A 19,086-nucleotide genomic window follows, 5' to 3' on the forward strand; every position below is an offset into this window, starting at 1 on the left:
ACTTCCTCTCCTGTGTTTACATTACAGGAGAGGAAGTGATGTCACGGGGGATTTCCATTCGTCGAGAGCGATCGCGAGGGGGTGGCCATGAATGAATGGCCGCCCCCTCATCCCGGATCGCTCTCGAAGGAATGCCGACCGCCGCAGGCACCGGGGGGGGGCCCGATCGGGCCCCCCACCCGCGGGCAGGCAGGGACTTATATATACGCCCATATGCCTGCCCGTGCCATTCTGCCGACGTATATCGTCGTGCGGCGGTCGGCAAGTGGTTAAATAGTTGATGTGTGCCCTGGGGGCCAAAGCCTTCGCTAATCTCCCCAGTTTCTCCAGCGCTGCCTCCCTCTTTATTTGTTACTGACACCTAAATAAAGGTTTTTTTTGGTTGAAGAAATACTTGTGTATATGTTTTACTTCAAAAAGGGCAGTTAATTTGGGAGTAGACAGGTACATTTCAAAAAAACAAAGTGAAATGAATAACAAGGGGCACCAACACCAAACAACCTCCTGTAGATTAAAAAAGAAAAACAAAATGAAAAAGATAATAATGGTGTTGTGGTAAGTTGACACATAAAACACACCAACAAAAATGCAAAGATGAGCAAACTGTCAAAAAAGAAGATGTTGATTATAAAAACAACCACAAAATTAAAAAAACAAAACAAAAGAAAAAGATTGGGTAGATGTGACGATTTAAAATATTATATTGCTAAAATTAGTAAAAAGAATAAAGAAATACGTTCGGGAAACGTGTTGTGTGAATATGAGCATCAAAACAAGTTCATTCTTGCAGCATTGTAAAGAACAAGAGAATGCGCTGAATTTTTAACATTGCAGCGTGACAAATGTGCTATATCGATTACGAGCGGTAGTTTTACCTGAGCGAGCGCTTCCGTGTCCGAATTTGATTGTGAGCATGCGTGGCACCTTGTCCATCGGAGTAGGCTACACATGATCGGACTATGTCCGAACGGAGCATGTTGTCGGAAAATTTTATAGCCAAGTTGGAAAACAGTCCGATGGAGACCACACACTGTCGGATTATCCGACAACACGGTCCTATCGGACATTGTCCATCGGAATGTCCGACCGTGTGTACAAGGGCTAAGCCCTGATGGGGCAAAGCTTTGCTCAGTTAGGGCATAGTAAATAGCTGGTTAGTAAGGAGTGGGGCAGGAAGCTGGCCACTGCGTTCTTAACAATGGATGAGTCATCAGCTGTCAATGGGCTTTCCCGCTGACAGATAAATGGAATTATGCCATTGGGATTATGCAATCCTCCAGCTACTTTACAATATCTGGTAAACAACATCTTTTGAGTAGGGATGAGCTTAGAGTTCAAGTCGAACTCATGTTCGACTCGAACATTGCCTGTTCGCCTGTTCAGCGAACAGTGAACAATTTGGGCTGTTCGCAGCAAATTCGAAAAGCCGGAACACCCTATACAAGTCTATGGGAGAAATCTAAAATGCTCATTTTAAAGGGTAATATGCAGGTTACTGTCCTAAAAAGTGTTTGGGGACCCGGGTCCTGCCCCAGGGGACATGGATCAATGCAAAAAAAAGTTTTAAAAACTGCAGTTTTTTCAAGAGCAGTGATTTTAATAATGATTAAAGTGAAACAATAAAAGTGTAATATTCCTTTAAATTTCATAGCTGGGGGGTATCTATAGTATGCCTGTGAAGGGGCGCATGTTTCTGGTGCTTAGAACTGTCCCTGCACAAAGTGTCATTTGTGCAGGAAAAAAAGTCTTTTAAAATCACTTGTGGCTAAATTGTCGGCTCCCCGTAATACAGAGAACACTCAATGAGTGTTCTCTGTATTAGCCGACAATTCATTCATTCATTGATTAAAAAAGCGTGGGGGTTCCCCTAAATTTAATTACCAGGCCCTGTAACGGGGGGCGGGGTCACCCACACGTCACTGGGGAACCCCTGGCTTCCCTCTCCAGCGTCAGAGGGGCAGGGTCAGGTGACGGGTGGCCCTGCCCTCCTAATATAAGAAACGTCAGCACTGGGATCTCCGCAGTGTCTCCGCACTGGAGACAGAAGACGGATGTATGGACAGCGCTGGACTGAGAGATCCCCGTCGCTGGATATGATCATCCATCACTGGACCCCAGAGATTTGTCGCTGGATAGCAAGAGTGGATTAGCACCGCTGGAATCTTTTTTTTATTTTTTTATTTTTAATAAAGGAATTTTTCAAAAGTGTGTTTGTCTTATTTAACCATTTTGACACTTTCTTTGTGAAATGGTAGGGGTACTTTTGTACCCCCTTACCATTTCAAACAGGGGGGGGGATCTGGGGGTCCCCTTGTTAAAGGGGGCTTCCAGATTCTGATAAGCCCCCCGCCCGCAGACCCTCACAACCAACGGCCAGGGTTGTGAGGATGAGGCCCTTGTCCTCATCAACATGGGGACAAGGTGCTTTGAGGGGTCACAGACCCCCAAAGCATCCTCCCAATGTTGAGAGTATGTGGCCTGGTACGGTTCCTGCGGCCTGCCGGGTTGCGTGCTCGGATAAAGTGTCTGGTATGGATTTTTAGGGGGACCCCCACATCAATTTTTTTTTTAATTTGATGCGGGGTTCCCCTTAATATCCATATCATACCTGAAGGGTCTGGTATGGATATTTAGGGGGACCCCCACGTCAATTTTTTTTTAAATTTGACTAGGGGTTCCCCTTAATATCCATGTCAGACCTGAAGGGCCTGGTAATTGAATTTAGGGGAACCCCCACGCCTTTTTTTTTTTTTTTTTTTTATCAATGAATGAATGAATTGTCGGCTAATACAGAGAACACTCATTGAATGTTCTCTGTATTACGGGGAGCCGACAATTTAGCCGCAAGTGATTTTAAAAGACTTTTTTTCCTGCGCAAATGGCACTTTGTGCAGGGACAGTTCTAAGCACCAGAAACATGCGCCCCTTCACAGGCATACTATAGATACCCCCAGCTACGAAATTTAAAGGAATATTACACTTTTATTGTTTCACTTTAATCATTATTAAAATCACTGCTCCTGAAAAAACGGCAGTTTTTAAAACTTTTTTTTGCATTGATCCATGTCCCCTGGGGCAGGACCCAGGTCCCCAAATACTTTTTAGGACAGTAACTTGCATATTACCCTTTAAAATGAGCACTTTAGATTGTGAACGTTCGAGTCCCGTAGACTTTAATAGGGTTCTAAAGTTCACACGAAGTTTAGGTCTGTTCGCAGGTTCTGGTGCGAACCGAACAGGGGGGTGTTCGGCTCATCCCTCCTTTTGAGCATTCTTTGATAATTTTGCCATTGTCTACCTAGATGACATTCACATTTTTTCTGCCACACTGGAACTCCATCAAACCAATGCAAAGAAGGTGCTCACAACTCTCAGAGAACATGCACTTTATGTCAAGGCAGAAAAGTGTGATTTTGCGAAAACAGACATTCAGTTATTTTCTGACTTGTCATCTCCACTGAAGGAATTGCAATGGACCCTCAAAAAGTAAAGACAATTTTGGAATCGCTAGCCCCTGTAGAAAGGAAAGGTGTCAGGTCACCTTGAGGGGAGGTGACAGATGCACACCATAGGGATCAGGAGTGCACCGCAAGGTTGTGGACCCTAAGGCCGCGTACACACGAGAGGATTGTCCGTCCAACTAAGTTCGTCAGACAATCCGACAGACAGTCCGTCCTACTTTTGAATGAACGGACTTGACCACACACGACGAACAGACAGTCCGCTGAAAGCTTGCGCGATGACGTGTACAGCACGTACGACGGGACTAGAAATACGACGTCCAATACACTGCAATGCAACCTTTCGGAGTGTGTAAATCCTTTCTGAGCATGCGCCATACTTAGTCCGTCGAACTAGCCTACTCACGAGCGGACTGTCCGCTGAAACCAAGTTTGGACGGACTGTATTACGGAAATTCCGAAAGACTTAGTCCGCCAGACTGTCCGCTGAAAAAGTCCGCTGAAGCCCACACACGAGCGGATTGTACGCTGAAACACGTTTCAGCGGACTAAGTTGGACGGACAATCCTCTTGTGTGTACGCGGCCTAAGGCTGACTGCTGCGGATGGGAGACAGATCCCACCGAGGTTAGAGCGTAAGATTCCCTGTGGCGCAGAGTCTAAGAGCCAGCAGGTGTTCACCAGAGCCTCTAGTGGTGAGGATGGACTTGGCTGCAACTGGCTCCAGGTCACGACCCCCAGGGTCCCCCAGCTCGCACCCACAGTAGGCAACAGGAGAATAGGGATGGTGAGGGACAAGGCCAAGGTCGGGGCCACAAGCAGACAGGAATAGTCAGGGACACGCCAAAAGATTAGGATCACAGGCAAACAGGGATAGTCAAGGACACACCAAAGTCAGTAACGGAACAACAGCAGAGCAGGTAACAGGAAGCTAACACACAAAGGAATACACAATGGTTGATCAGCAGGGTTGGCCTGCAGTGAACAGGTTAATATAGAGTTCTCTGATAGGAGCTAGGGTGGAGTCATGCCAGAGGATGGATTACAAAAGCAGTCAGGTGAGGGTCAGCTGGTCTCTAGAGATGAACACATGGAAACAGGTAAGCAGACAAATTCTATTGCATAACCATGACAAAAGGTGTCCAGAGATTTGTGGGCTTTGCTAATTTCTATCCTATGTGTTGGAAGTGATTGCCTCGGAGCAATCTTGTCCCAACGCCAAGGACCTAAGGCTCTCTTCCACCCTCTAGCCTTTGCCTCGGAAGAGGAACTCCACCAGAGGGGAATCATGATGTGGGCGATCGAGAATTATTGGCCATCAAATTCGCTTTGGAAGAATGAAGGTATTTGTTGGAGGGGGCTGCTCATCCTATTATGATCTTCATGGATCATAAGAACCTGGAGCACCTCAGAACAGCAAAACATCTAAGACCCCGAAAAGCTTGATGGGCGTTATTTTTCACCAGGTTCAACCAGGCTCCAACAATTGGAAAGCTGATACTCTGTCCCAAATGTTTCCAGATGCTCCAGAAACAACTGATTTTATCTGCGCAAAATTTTTTGCTCATCCAACCTAACTGAAGATATCAATCAGACAAGCTTCCAGCTGGTGCACTAAACCTGAACCTGAAGCATCCAAGTTTTTTCAGACGGAAAATGTGCTTGTGTGTATGGGGCATAAGCGTTAGCCTGTTTTTTTTTTTTTGTGTAATGTGAAAGATGATGTTATGTTGAGTAAATAGATACCTAACATGTTACATTTTAACCAATTATGGACCACCCGGCGTTATTATATGGCGGTGCTTTGAAGTGGAATATCATTGTTATGGCAGCGGCTATCTGCCATAGCCCCAGTATCCACTTTTTCAGCGGGAGGTCCACTTTCAGATATAAGTGGTCACACTGCCAGATTTGCCGCAAGATCACTTTTATCAGTGTTGGGAAAGGGCTACACCTCCCACCATGCTTCGGTGTCCTCTGCGCTTGCTAGATCCGCTGGCAGCAATGGAGTTGAATGGGTCCTTTCCCCTCCTTGGTATGGAGTGAAGGGAAGATGGCCCCCACCTGGCTCTATACCATTGCAGGGCAAAAGTGGCGTCAAAATGTCACTTCTGCCCATAGCTCTTAAAGGGACTTTTTTTCCATTTTTTATTGCATTGTAGTTAAAAAATATGAGATCTGAGGTCTTTTTTGACCCCAGGTCCTATATTTAAGAATTCCTGTCATGACACATGGCACTTTTTTTTTTTTTTAAAGAACAGTATAAAAATAAAAAAAAATAAAAAAGTAAAATAAATAAGAAAAAAACTCTACAAGCTCTACAGGGACCATGTCAAAAAAGTGCAAACTCATGCCTCAGAAGCATGTCAAAATCTTCCACAGTGTGTCTACACAACAATGGCGACAAAACAAATCCCTGGGGATTATTAAGACCCTTAACTATCCTTAACCACCCCTGGGAAATGATCTCCGTGGACTTTATCATAGCTCCTTTGCCATCAGAAGGTATTACTACTATCCTGGTAGTAGTGGACCGCTTGTCAAAAATGGCCTATTTGCTGCCTATGGTGGGCACACCTTCTTCTGCAGAGACTGCCCACATATTCATCAAGGAAATCAACAGACTCCATGGCTTACCTAATGACACCACAATATAGACTTTGGGAAATGTGTACCAAGAGGTCCAATGTGTACTAGGATTTAAAGTATGACTTAGGCTGGGTTCACACCAACACTGCATGTGGCTCCCAGCTGCTGGTTCACCGTTTCAGGTCCGATTTCAGCCAGAATTTTTGGCTGAATTCGGACCTGAAATGGACCAAAAGATGCACAGGGCTCCTGTGCAAATTCACACTGGAGCCGCAGTGAAGATAGGTGAATCAATAGAGAGCCCCACATCCATGCATGCAATTCGCAATGGTGTGAACCTAGCCTAAAGGTCCAAATATAAATTGCAATGCCGCTAGGAAAGAAGGTGAGGATGAATTCTGTAATTTCCCTAGTCAACAACAGAACTAGAATAGAGGAGGCATCTTCCATTGAAGACACTTGTTCTGGGAACACCTGCCGTAAAGAGGATTTTTCTCACACTGCAAGGATCTCATCTTTCTTCCTGTTAAGCTTACAGGAAAGGAAGTGAAGGCAAATCTTGCTTATGTAAAACATTTAAACATACTCTACTCAATGTAAAAATGGAAGGAAAAGACTGGCTCACAATATACTTGCATATCATTTTCAACAATTCGGGATCTACCCATCCATATATTGCCATGAAGTACTTTTGATAGTCTTGTCCAAAGCAAAAAAAGAAGACCATTCAATGTATCTTGGCCCCAACTTCTTTGATGGGCATGGCAATTTCAGATTGGCAGTTGACAGCTATACTTCATCCTACACTTTAAGGGAAGGATTCCTCCTTCATTTTTTGTAGTCAGACTGAGCTTCTCATATACACTCTTGGAGGGGTTGGTAATTGTTCTATATGAAATTGAGGCTGTCTTGTACAGACTGCTGTACTGCTGATTCAGGCATGGTTTCTGCCAGGGAAGAGGGATGGAATCATTAATTAACCCAAAATGGGGACTGGTTTATGGCTGAATGTAACAAGTTGTTATAGGTGAATTCTGCCAGTGGTAGTAAAGGAGCCCAGTCCTCTTGGGAGTAGTCTGAGAAACAATGCAGATATTGTTCCAGAGTTTGATTTATGCGTTCGGCTTGCCCTTTGCTTGGAGGATGGTAGGCAGAGGACAGAAAGAGTTCCACTCAGGGCCTTAAAGAAGGCTCTCCAGAACCCGGAGGTAAATTTTACCCCCTGATCTGAAACAATGTCATTAGGTAAGCCATGGAGTCTGTTGATTTCCTTGATAAATATGTGGGCAGTCTCTGCAGAAGAAGGTGTGCCCACCATAGGCAGGAAATAGGCCACAATGTTGGTGGCAGTAGTTAGATGAGAAGGTGACCTCCCTATTGGACCGGTCAGTCAGTAGCTTGTGTGCCTGCTACCAAGTATTCAGAGGATGGCTGGGAATATGGGAGATCTGATGACATCAAAATGGAGAAGCTCTTGTTGTTTCGTGTCTGTGGTTGTGAGGATAGGAATGGTCTCTTGGGTGATGGGTCCTGAGCTGGGTAGAGTGCCATCAGCAAGATAAATATCAAGTTTTTGTTCCTTGAGATTAATCACTTTCAGACCGGACCAATTTGCTGGTCAAAGACCAGACCACTTTTTGCGATTCAGCACTGCGTCGCTTTAACTGACAATTGCGCGGTCGTGCGACGTGGCTCCCAAACAAAATTTACGTCCTTTTTTTCCCACAAATAGAGCTTTCTTTTGGTGGTATTTGATCACCCCTGCGGTTTTTATTTTTTGCGCTATAAACAAAAATAGAGCGACAATTTTGAAAAAAACGCATTATTTTTTACTTTTTGTTATAATAAATATCCCCCAAAAATATATAAAAAAACATTTTTTTCCCTCAATTTAGGCCGATACGTATTCTTCTACATATTTTTGGTAAAAAAAATCGCAATAAGCGATTATTGATTGGTTTGCGCAAAAGTTATAGCGTTTACAAAATAGGGATAGTTTTATAGCATTTTTATTAATAATTTTTTATTATTTTTTTTTTACTAGTAATGGCGGCGATCTGCGATTTTTATTGTGACTGCGACATTGTCGGGGACCCATCGGACATTTTTGACACATTTTTGGGACCATTGTCATTTATACAGTAATCACTGCTATATAAATGCAGTGATTCCTGTGTAAATGACACTGGCAGTGAAAGAGTTAACCAGTGGGTGGCAGTGTAGGGGTTAAGTGTTCCTAGGGGTGTGTTACTAACTGTGGGGGGGTTGGGCTTTCATTTAGTGTACACTGATCTCTGCTCCAATCACATGGAGCAGAGATCAGCGTCACTAGTTGCTAGGCAGAATGGAAAAATGTTGTTTATACAGCATTTCCTCCATTCGGCCGCTCCGTGAGACGATCGCGGGGATGCCCGCGGCGATCGAGTCCGCTGGTCCCGCGACCGGACTCACGGGGGTCCCGACCAGCGCGGGAGCGCGCCGCCGGCGGCGCGCTCCCGATGGCAGGGCGGCATCGAATATTGGACGTACATGTACGCCAATATGCCTGCCCGTGCCATTCTGTCGACGTACATTGTCGTGAGCTGGTCGGGAAGTGGTTAAGGGGATATGCAAGTTCTAGGCAGTTCTTGCCAAGATTGATATCTAGGAAGCAGCTGCAAGCTCCGGAGTCAATGATTGCCTGAATTTTGACCTCCCTTCCAGCCACCTGCGACGAGATGGGAAGAATGATGTGAGTAGACAGAATTCCAGGTAGCTGGAGGTATGAAGCCTGGACTTACTTTCTCGCATGGGACAACTGCTTAGGAAGTACCCTATAGCTCCACAGTAGGGACATGATTTGTTCTGTTGCCCACGCTTCATTTAATCCGGGGTCAACATGGGTCAGAGTAGACCAATCTGCATAGGCTCTTTGTCAGAAGTGTTAGAGGTTCACGGAATAGAGGCTGAAACTGTTGGAGCCGGGACTTTACGCAGCACCCAGGTAGGCCGAAAGGACAGGGAGTGCTCAGAATGACGCTCCCGCAGGCGCCTATCCAGCTATACGGAGACTTGAATAAGAGCTTCTAGTGTGGTGGGGGCCTTGGCCCTAGCCAGCTCATCCTTAAGGGTTTCAGATAAGCCCCAAGCAGAAATAATATTTTAAAGCTGTATCATTCCATCCGGTGTTGCCCATCTGCAGAACTCTCCGATATAATCCTCCACCAGTCGTCTGCCCTGTACGATGGTATGAAGGGCAGACTCAGCAGTGGCAGTTCTCTGCTGATCATCAAATAAGGCAGTCATGGCTTCAAAGAATGTGGCGACTGAGTTGAGCACCTAATCTTTCCATTCCAGAAGGGAATGAGCCCAGGATAATGGTTCATCAGACAGGAGAGAAATGATTAACCCAACTTTGACGGTTTTGAGTTCAAATGTTCTAGGTTGCAGGGCAAGGTAAAGTTCACAGGCATTCCTGAAGTCTCGGAACCTCCGTCGGTCCCCTGAGAAGCGCTGGGGTTTCTGGGCTCTGGAGGAGGCAGTACCACTGCAGGTGGAGCAGCAGCGGCAAAACTAGAGGGTGCAGCTATGGGGGAGGGGCTTGTAGCTTGGTTTGGCACGGCAGAAGACACAGACGCAGTGAGTGAATGAAGACGTTCTTCTCCTTCAAGCTGGAAGTAGCCATCTTATAGGTTCTTGACTGCTAGCATCTGTTGACAAAGCCTCCAGAGTGGAAGCACCTCTCTCGGCCTCAGACATAATGGCGGGTTGATACTGTCAGGTACCAGATGCTGGAGGCCAATGGAGAGAAGGCTTCCTTTGCAGCTAAGTTCCAGATTCCCTTGAAGGTGCGACAGTAGGAGTCAGGCACAAAGTAGCACAGGTCGCCTGCAAAGTTGCTTGCCAAAGGACTCAGGACTATGCCGCAGGGATACTCCTGAGGTACTGGAGGCTGCAGGCAGGTGGTGCCTGTGAGCTGTGGCAGGTGTGCAGTAACTCTGAGACAATGGGATAGTCAGGATCCAGAGAGGGGTGGATAACAGAGCAGACTTGATCAGGTGGGAGGCCGAGGTAAAAACAGAGGAAGGCAGACAGAGAGAATCCGTAAGACAAGCCGAGGTCAAGGTCAAAGAGGCAGGCAGGAGAGAAGTCAGGAACAAAGAATCACTGAAGCAAGTAAACACAGTAAGCTGAAGATCCATCAGCAACTTCAACCACTGACAAGATTTCTTATAAAGGCCCAGATGAAGTGTTGGTGGAGAAGCTGGGTCCTAGAGTCCTTCTCCTGTTGTTGATGTCCTGACTAGGTATGAGCCCAATGTTCAAGTCGAACGCAAGTTTGACTTGAACATCGGGGGTTCGCTCGTTCGCCAAATTTAGAACATTATGGGGTGTTCCTTCGCCTTTGGCCAATCATGGCTTAGGGGGCTAAGTCCATGCCCCACACTATGTAAGGCTTCTTACATAGCAGCCGTACATAGTGTAATGAATCAGAACAGCAAAATTATATTTCTAAAGTAAAAAATGTAATTTAAAACTGCTTGCGGCTGTAATGTATTGGCAGATACCAACAATATACATAAAGATCATTGAAAAAAACACTGTGAGTCCCCCTTCCAAGTCCATTACCTGGCCCTTCAGATCTGGTATGGATATTAGGGGAACCCTGCACCAAATTTTTTTTCTTTTAAATGTATATTTATTGAGAAAAAGGTTTTGGTACAACATGAATTTGTACATTCCGATACAAATAATCAAGATTGACAATGTAACAGCAACAAAGAAAACCGCCGCAGGCGGGATATAAAACGTTAACAGTTTAATACAGAATGTCAAAAAGTAAGGGGAAAAGGACACACCACAAATCTGCCAATAAGGATCTGTAAATAGACCAAGAGATGTATTTGTATTTGCGGGAGGGGTCGTGGAGTATGAATCCCAATTTCAAACCTGAGAAAAACATTACCGAGAGTAAAGAGCCATAAATTAAGGTGTCGTCTCTGGGTTAAACGTGGAATTGTCCCACCTGTCCCATATTTTAGAAAACTTAGGTAGAGAGTCTTGTACCAGCGCAGTCATACGTTCCATCCTGCGTATGTATGCAATTGCAGAAATTAGCTGCGGCTGGGACAGGGGGGAGGGGGACAGCCAAAGAGCAGGGATCACTCTCTTGGCAGCTAGGAGAATATAGGCTGGTAATGGGTGCCCTCATCTCTTAGGCATCTCCAACACAGCTTAGATATGGAATGATCATATTTATGTAACATTTCAGGGGTCTTGTACCAAAACATTAGTATCTTATAGGCCGTCTCTCTCTGCTCCACACATCTGGAGACTTTAGAAGTAGAAGTCCAAATGTCCTGCCATTGAGAAATGGTTAAGGGGGACAGTAAAGTTGTAGCCCATCTCCTCATGTAAAGATGTGTTTCCGTGGTGGGCGAGGTTGAATTGTGGAGGACACTATATATAGAGGATATAAGTCCTTTCTGGCATGGACCTTGGGAGCACAAAGTTTCAAAGGTGTTAGGGTTGGCCAAAGTCAGGTCAGGGGATCTGGAGTGGAAATAATGTTTAAATTGAATGTAGAAAAAAAAGAGTCAATCTGGAATGTCATATTTCTCCTGAAGCTCAGGAAAGGATAGGAGTTTGCGAGATACCGGATGCACCAGATGGCGAAGTTGGAAGATGCCAGACCTATACCAAGGAAACATATTCTTCACCGAGAGGCTGTCAGGCATATCTGGATTAAAAATGACATTCAACAGGGGTGAGCATGGAGAAGAGAAAGAGAACCGTTTGTGACACTGTTTCCATATGGAGAGAGTAAAAAGCATCGGTCCAAGGCATATGCGCCTAAGCTGAGCCATAGAGGAGGTCAGATCAGACCACAGCATGGAGCAGGGATGGACAGGAGTGACCACACTCATTTCTAGCTCTGACCATCTACTGGTAGCAAAATACGACGACCAGGAGACAGCCGCCAGAAGGTGTGCTGCATAGTAGTACTTCACTATATCGGGGGCTCCCAGTCCTCCATGAGACCGTGGAGCAAAAAACACTGTTTGGGCTATCCTATGCAACTTATTCCCCCATATAAATTTAGCAAAGGCTCGCTGAATATTCCTAAGCTGAGGCATAGAGATAGCAACTGGTAATGTTTCAAAAAGATATAAAAACGTAGGGAGTATGGCCATTTTCAATACGTTAATCCTGCCCAGGAGAGATAGGGGACACGACGACCAACTTCTGAGCAGTCTGTGCGTTTCCGCTATTAAAGATATATAGTTAGCTTCATAGAGGGAGCTGTACTTGGCGGTCAGGTTAATGCCGAGGTATTTAAGGGAAACGGGGCACCAACGATAGGGGTATGTGGATTCCAAGGAAGCTCGAAGCGTGGGGGGAATATGAATAGGGAGCGCTTCGGTTTTAGTCGTATTAACCCTATAACCCGAGAGTCTATCGAATGAGTCTAAAAGAGTGTGAAGTTTGGGAAGGGAGGTTAGAGGTTTCGTCAGGGTGAGGAGTATGTCATCTGCAAAGAGAGACAGCTTGTATTCTTTCAGTCTGAGGGAAATTCCACATATGTCCGAATCCTCCCGTATAGCTGCGGCCAAGGGTTCTAAGCATAGTATAAACAACAAGGGGGATAGGGGGCATCCCTGTCTGGTACCATTACTATGTGTGAAGAGTGGGGATCTGTAAGATGCCAATTGGACTTGGGATGTGGGAAATGAGTATAGGGCTTGCAGGGCTGACAGGAAAAAAACAGAAAAGCCAAAACGCTGGAGCGTAGCAAACATGTAAGGCCATCCCAGCCTATCAAAGGCTTTTTGTGCGTCTAAACTCAAAACGATGGCCGGGCGAGACGTTTTATCGAGTAAATCTATGAGGTCAATGGTACGCCTGGTGTTGTCCCCAGCCCGTCTGCCCAGTACAAATCCCACTTGGTCATTATGAACCAGGGCGGGGATCAATAAGGAAAGCCTATTAGCCAGGATTTTGGTGAAAATTTTATAGTCGGAGTTGAGTAAGGCTATGGGTCTGTAATTATCTGGTAGGGTAGGGGATTTACCCGGTTTCGGGATAACTGTGATGTGTGCATGGAGAAATTGAGAATGCAGTATAATGCCCTTCTGTAGGGAGGTAAAGAGATTAAGCAGATGAGGGCTCAGCGTCGGGAGAAAAGTTTTATAATAAACATAAGGAAGCCCGTCGGGGCCCGGGGACTTATGGGACGGAAGGTCTTTCACAACCGCAGCCAATTCTTCCGGCGTAACAGGAGCATTCAGGGTTTCCACTTGTGGGGAAGACAACACTGGCAATTTCAAGGAAGCGCAGAAATCATCAAAGCTGTCTTGGGAGAACACATGGTTAGGGTCTGAAGCTAGGCAGTTATATAATTTTTTGTAGAAAGCACCAAATACTTTAGACATCGTCAAGGGACAATAAGTCGGAGTGCCGTCTGACTGCAGCAGGAGGTCAGGATAGGAGTGAAATGGACAGGGCTTTAGCTTGTTCACCAACATCCTATGAGGCTTGTTGGCAAATTCATAGAACCTCTGTTTAGCCCAAAGCAGAGCTTTAGAGCACTTATGCATATCTAAAGATTTTAACCGTTCACGGAGAGAGGTCACTGTGCGAAGACGTGGCACCGATGGGGAGGACAAAAGCAGAGCTTCAGCTTTTTGCAGTTGCGAAAGGAGGTCTAGTCTCTGCACAGCCGAGTCTCGTTTAAGGCGGGAGCCAGCCGAAATACACAATCCTCTAAAAACGGCCTTGTGGGCCTCCCAAAGGGTGGACACGTCCCGCACTGACCCTTCGTTAAGTTGAAAAAATTTGGCTAAACCGTGGGATAAATGTGTTTCGGTAACCGGATCACGGAGGAGAAACTCGTTGAATCTCCAGTGGCAGGTGTTAGGTGTAGAGAGGGTGAGGGCGAGGTCAAGCTGGACGGATGCATGATCAGACCACGTTATGGGATTTAACTCCGAGGCCACTGCTGACATTAGAAGAAGCGCCGTAACAAAGATGTAGTCCAATCTGGATTACATCTTGTGTGGGGGAGAGTAGAAGGAGAATTGCCGATGCGTAGGGTGTTTAATCCTCCATATGTCTAAGAAGTTATGGGATCTAATGAGCTTGCGAAACGCAGTAGATTGGCGTTCCGTTTTTAAGGAGGGATTGTCCGAAAACAGGGTCTGCCTATGTTTCCTAGCAGACATGGCCATATTAAAGTCCCCGCCAAGGATCATGAATAGCTGAGCATAGGTGCCCAGGTTATCCAAGACCTCAGTAAGGAAGTGAATCTGGCCCGAGTTGGGGGCATAGACATTAATAACAGTAAGAGAACGAGATAAGTAATCACAGTCCAGGAGGATGTATCTACCCTGTGGATCGATAAATGAGGACTTAACCCGTAGTGGGCAGGTCTTTTTAATCAGTATTGCCACCCCTGCTTTACCAGAGGGGTCAGAGGCCATAAAAGAGACCGGAAAATGTTTGGCTGCAAATTTAAGAGATCCCCCTGGGCGAAAGTGGGTCTCCTAGACTAGGACCACATCTGCGTTTGAGGACTTGAACTCCTTCAAAGCTAACCAGCGCTTATGGATTGAGTTCAGGCCCTTAACATTATAAGTAAGTACCCTCAAAGCCATCGTGTAGAAAACAGTGAAAGCTTAAGATACCCATAGTATACATACAATAAACGGATATAACCATACCAACCAGGAAGATACTGGGACCCGTGGTGTGTCCTAGAAGGGAAAGGCAGATGAAGGCATATAATAACAACATTGTGATTATAAAGCGTAAAAAAGTGCATCCAAATTGAACAAAAAATGAAAAAAAGGCAGAAAAAAAGGCCTAAAAAAAAAAAAAACATTACTATCAGAAAAAAGGCCTGGGGGGTGAAAACCACCCAGGAGTCCACAGCCGTAGCCGTGGAACAAAAGGAGGCACATCAGGGGTTCCAGCTCATCTGGAGAGACCCCGCCACCTTCCAGCAATAGTTACAGGGAATAAGAGCAGAACACTGTAGTCCCAACAACCAGAAAAAAAACAGGGGCAGTAAGAAATATAACCTGTAACTAAAGTTGCAAACACCCCTTGTTAAAGAGGAAACATGGTGAGATAGGGGCCGAGGCCAAGGCCAGCCAAACACTACACAAGGAAGCTTCCATCAGGGAGGGAGTCTAGGATGCAAGTTACGCTGAGGGGTAGAAAAGGGTTTCTGCGACTTCTGGCGAGCAGGGGTCCAGATCAGAGCAGGAATGGAGGAGGGTCTGGGCGTCGTCGGAAGCGGCATGGGATCCTCATCTGGAAGCGGTGGTAGGCCCAGGTTACGTATGAAAGCTTCACTCTCCTGAAGATCTCTCATAGAGTATTGAATCCCATCTTTAGTAGCAGAGAGGTGGAAGGGGAACCCCCAACGATACGGGAACTGATGGCTTTGCAGATGGGCAGTCACAGGGCGGAAGCTACGACGCTTGGCAAGAGTGATAGGGGATAAGTCACAAAAAATTTGTATCTTGGCCCCTTTAAATTCCAAACGGGATTTGTTCCGGGTGGCCATGGTCAAAGCCTCCTTGCTATCGTAGTAGTGAAAACGGACGATAATGTCTCTAGGGTTGGCTCCGGCAGGAGGCTTTGGGGCCAGGGATCTGTGGGCCCTATCCATTCTCCAGTCTATGTCCGGGATTTTAGGGGCAACAACATTAAAGAGACTAAGTAGGTATGGTTTGATCTCCCCCTCACTAACGGCCTCAGGGACGCCTCTAATCCGAAGGTTTTGGCGGCGTTCCCTATTTTCCAGGTCTTCCTGTTGGGATTGGAGCTGAGAGACAGATTGTTTCAGACCAGCGTTGTCTTCTTCCAAAACGTGGACATACTGTATCAGGTCATCAAATTTGGTTTCCAGGACATCAGTCCGTTCTCCAATCTGGGCGAGCTCCCCCCGTAATTCATGGGCCAGTTTACCCATTTCCTTAGAGACGTTACTTGTCAAGTCTTGCAGGAGAGCTCGTAGTTTATCATCAAGTACATCGACTGTGACCGGGACGGACATCGCGTCTGAGAGGCTATGCGACAAGGAATGTGGACTGTCTCGTGCCGGTACTTGGGAGGCTACTTGTGCGTACGTGAAAGAACCTGGAGAAGGAGCTGGGGAGGCCGGTCTGCTTAAAAATCGATCCAGAGTCTGTGAGGGCCGCAAATCCGGGGACAGATACTGAGGAAGGTGTTTCGGCCCGTATTTCACCATGAGGCGTTGGGACTAGGCGTATATTCAGTTACATGTGGTATTTCCCATAGACGTGTAGCGACTGTGAGCAGCACGGGAGCATTGGAAGGCGGCTAAGGCCTATGTAGGATGATCACATGGCTGTCAAACAGGGAGGGACCCAAGATGAGACCACAAGAAAGTACGCTGTCGGTTAGAGAACACAAGCCAACTGTGAGGGGAGGGGAGGTGGAGCAGGAGAGCAGGCCGCAGCAGTCCCAAACAGTCAGGGGGGGAGATCCAGATACCACTGCCCCAGTGGGTTGTATAAGGGGAGAGGGCACCGGCTCGGACAGAAATCAGGGCAAATAGCAAGCAGGTGCAGGCCACAGGGAGCAGGAGAAGGAGATGGGTGAACCAAGATGGCCGCTGAGCAGGCCGAGGGTAGATGCAGGGTAGGAGGGTGTGACTGGTGTATGCAGGTAGTCACTCAGGAGGGTTGGTAGGCCCAGTTGAGGCAGGGATTAATGCCAGTGATGGATGGGGCAGCAATCCGGCCACAGAAGAGGGAGAGCAAATATGCTGCTAGAGGCCTTGGGTGGAGCAAGATGGCCGCCGGAGCTCACCTTTCCAGCTGAAGTCTAGGCTTCCCTGCAGGCATCCGAGCGGCGACCAGCGGGGGTCCAGTGCAGGAGAGGCTGTCCTGGGGGGTCCGCGCTGTGAGTCTCCCGCAGTCCCAGCCGAGACTGGATCCAGGATGCGCCGTCCGGAGGCTTAGTGGAGCGGCGTAGGCCACAATATGGCGGCGTCCGGCCTGTCTCGCCGCCCGCCTCCGCGGAGTAAAAACGGCGGCGGATCCGGCACAAATATCAGCTCCGTCCGGAGCTCTGATGGCCCACCAGCGGGATGAAGAGGCCGACGGGCAGAAAAAGGCTGCAGTGGACGAGGATGGGGTTAGATGGAGCTAGGCCTCGGCGGAGCTCTCCCCAGACACGTCTGTCGTCATCGGCTTCCGGCCACGCCCCCCACTTTTTTTTAAAAAAATGGCGTGGGGGTCCCCCCTAAAATACATACCAGAAAGGTCTGGTATGGATTTTAGGGGAACATTGTGCCAAAATTAAAAGAAAAAAATGGCATGCCCCCGAAAATCCATACCAGGCCCTTCAAGTCTAGTATGGGTTTTAATGGGAACCCCATGCCAAAATTTAAAAAAATGGCATGGGGTCCCCCAAAATCCATACCAGACCCATATCTGAGCACGCAACCTGGCAGACCGCAGGAGAAGGGGGGACAAGAGAGCACCCCCCCTCCTGAACCATACCAGGCCACATGCCCTCAACATGGGGAGGGTGCTTTGGGGTCCCACCCAAAAAACCTTGTCTCCATGTTGATGGGGATAAGGTCCTCTTCCCCACAACCCTTGCCCGGTGGTTATGGGGGTCTGCGGGCAGGGGATTATTGGAATCTGGAAGCCCTCTTTAACAAGGAGACCCCCAGATCCCACCCTCCCCTATGTGAATGGGTATCGGGTACATTGTACCCCTACTCATTCACCAAAAAAGTGTCAAAAAAGTTTGCAGTGCATTGACGGCTGCTGATTGGCCAAAGCATGCACCTGACCTGCATGCTTTGGCCAATCACAGCGCACTGCTGTGAGAGCCATGATTGGCCAAAGGCAGGCTCAGGGGGCTAAGTCCATGGCCCACATTATGTAAGGCTGCTTACATAGCAGCCGTACATAGTGTAATGAACGAGAGCATAGTGTAATAAAACTGCTCACGGCTGTAATGTATTGGCGGATCCCAGCAATATACCTAAAGATCATTGAAAAAAACGGCGTGAGCACCCCCAGTCCATTATCTGGTATGGATATTAGGGATATCTGGGTCCTAGAGTCCTTCTCCTGCTGTTGAAGCCCTGACGTATGCTGGGTCCTAGAGTCCTTCTCCTGCTGTTGACGCCCTGACAATACCTGCTTAGATTAAGTCCATAATTGGATGAGTACATAGTGGGTTAAACTCTGACTTTGTCAATTCTCCTGTTCTCCGGGCTCTGAAAACAGCATGGCAGCATTTCATCCCCTGCATTTCTGGGAAGCCCCATCTGACTCCAGTCATCCCTAATTCTTTTCCCCTTTTTAGGCTCAGGGTTTCTCTCCCAAGATATGAATTCCTTGTTCCTTTTATATCATACAGAACCAGTGGGCCGTACCCAGCAAAGCCCACCAAACAGAGAACCGGGGAACACACCTAACTCATAGCTTCCTGACTGTGGCAATGTAAACAGGCAGCCGTGTTCATAGCCTCCAGAAAACATCACACCATCCTGCCTAAGACTGAGTATTATTTCCAAAAAAAAAAAAAGACATTTGGAAAATCTGTGAAAAATGTTGTGTATAGGGAGTGTTGAAATACTCTATGTTGCAGAGGTTGACACAAGCACATGTAATTAGTGTGTGCCAACTAGCTGTTGGTGCCTGGCGTGATCCAGCGGTGAAGTTGGAGCGGAGCCCCAAGTCAAAATGTTGTTCCATCATCCATCGTGGACTTGTTTGGAATTTATCCCCAAAGGGCTGTTGGCTTTTCATTTGTTTAAAAAGACAAACTATTCTGGTAAGCACGCCTTCTCTCTCTCTGGGGTTAGCCCTTTTGGATTAGTGAGCACACCTCCTTTGTGATTATTGGAAGCATTTTTTGCACATTTGTGGCCTCTGTTATATATACAGTATATCTTTTTCCAACACTTAAAGGGTAACTCCACTTTCATGGGGAAAAAAATAGCAGATAAAGAAAAAATAATATAGCGTATACAATTGTAACACAAGTCATATTGTGATTGAATG

This window comes from Lithobates pipiens, unplaced genomic scaffold (assembly GCF_037356315.1).
Source record: "Lithobates pipiens isolate NorthernLeopardFrog02 unplaced genomic scaffold, aLitPip1_a1.2 Scaffold_19, whole genome shotgun sequence".
Lineage (NCBI taxonomy): Eukaryota > Metazoa > Chordata > Amphibia > Anura > Ranidae > Lithobates > Lithobates pipiens.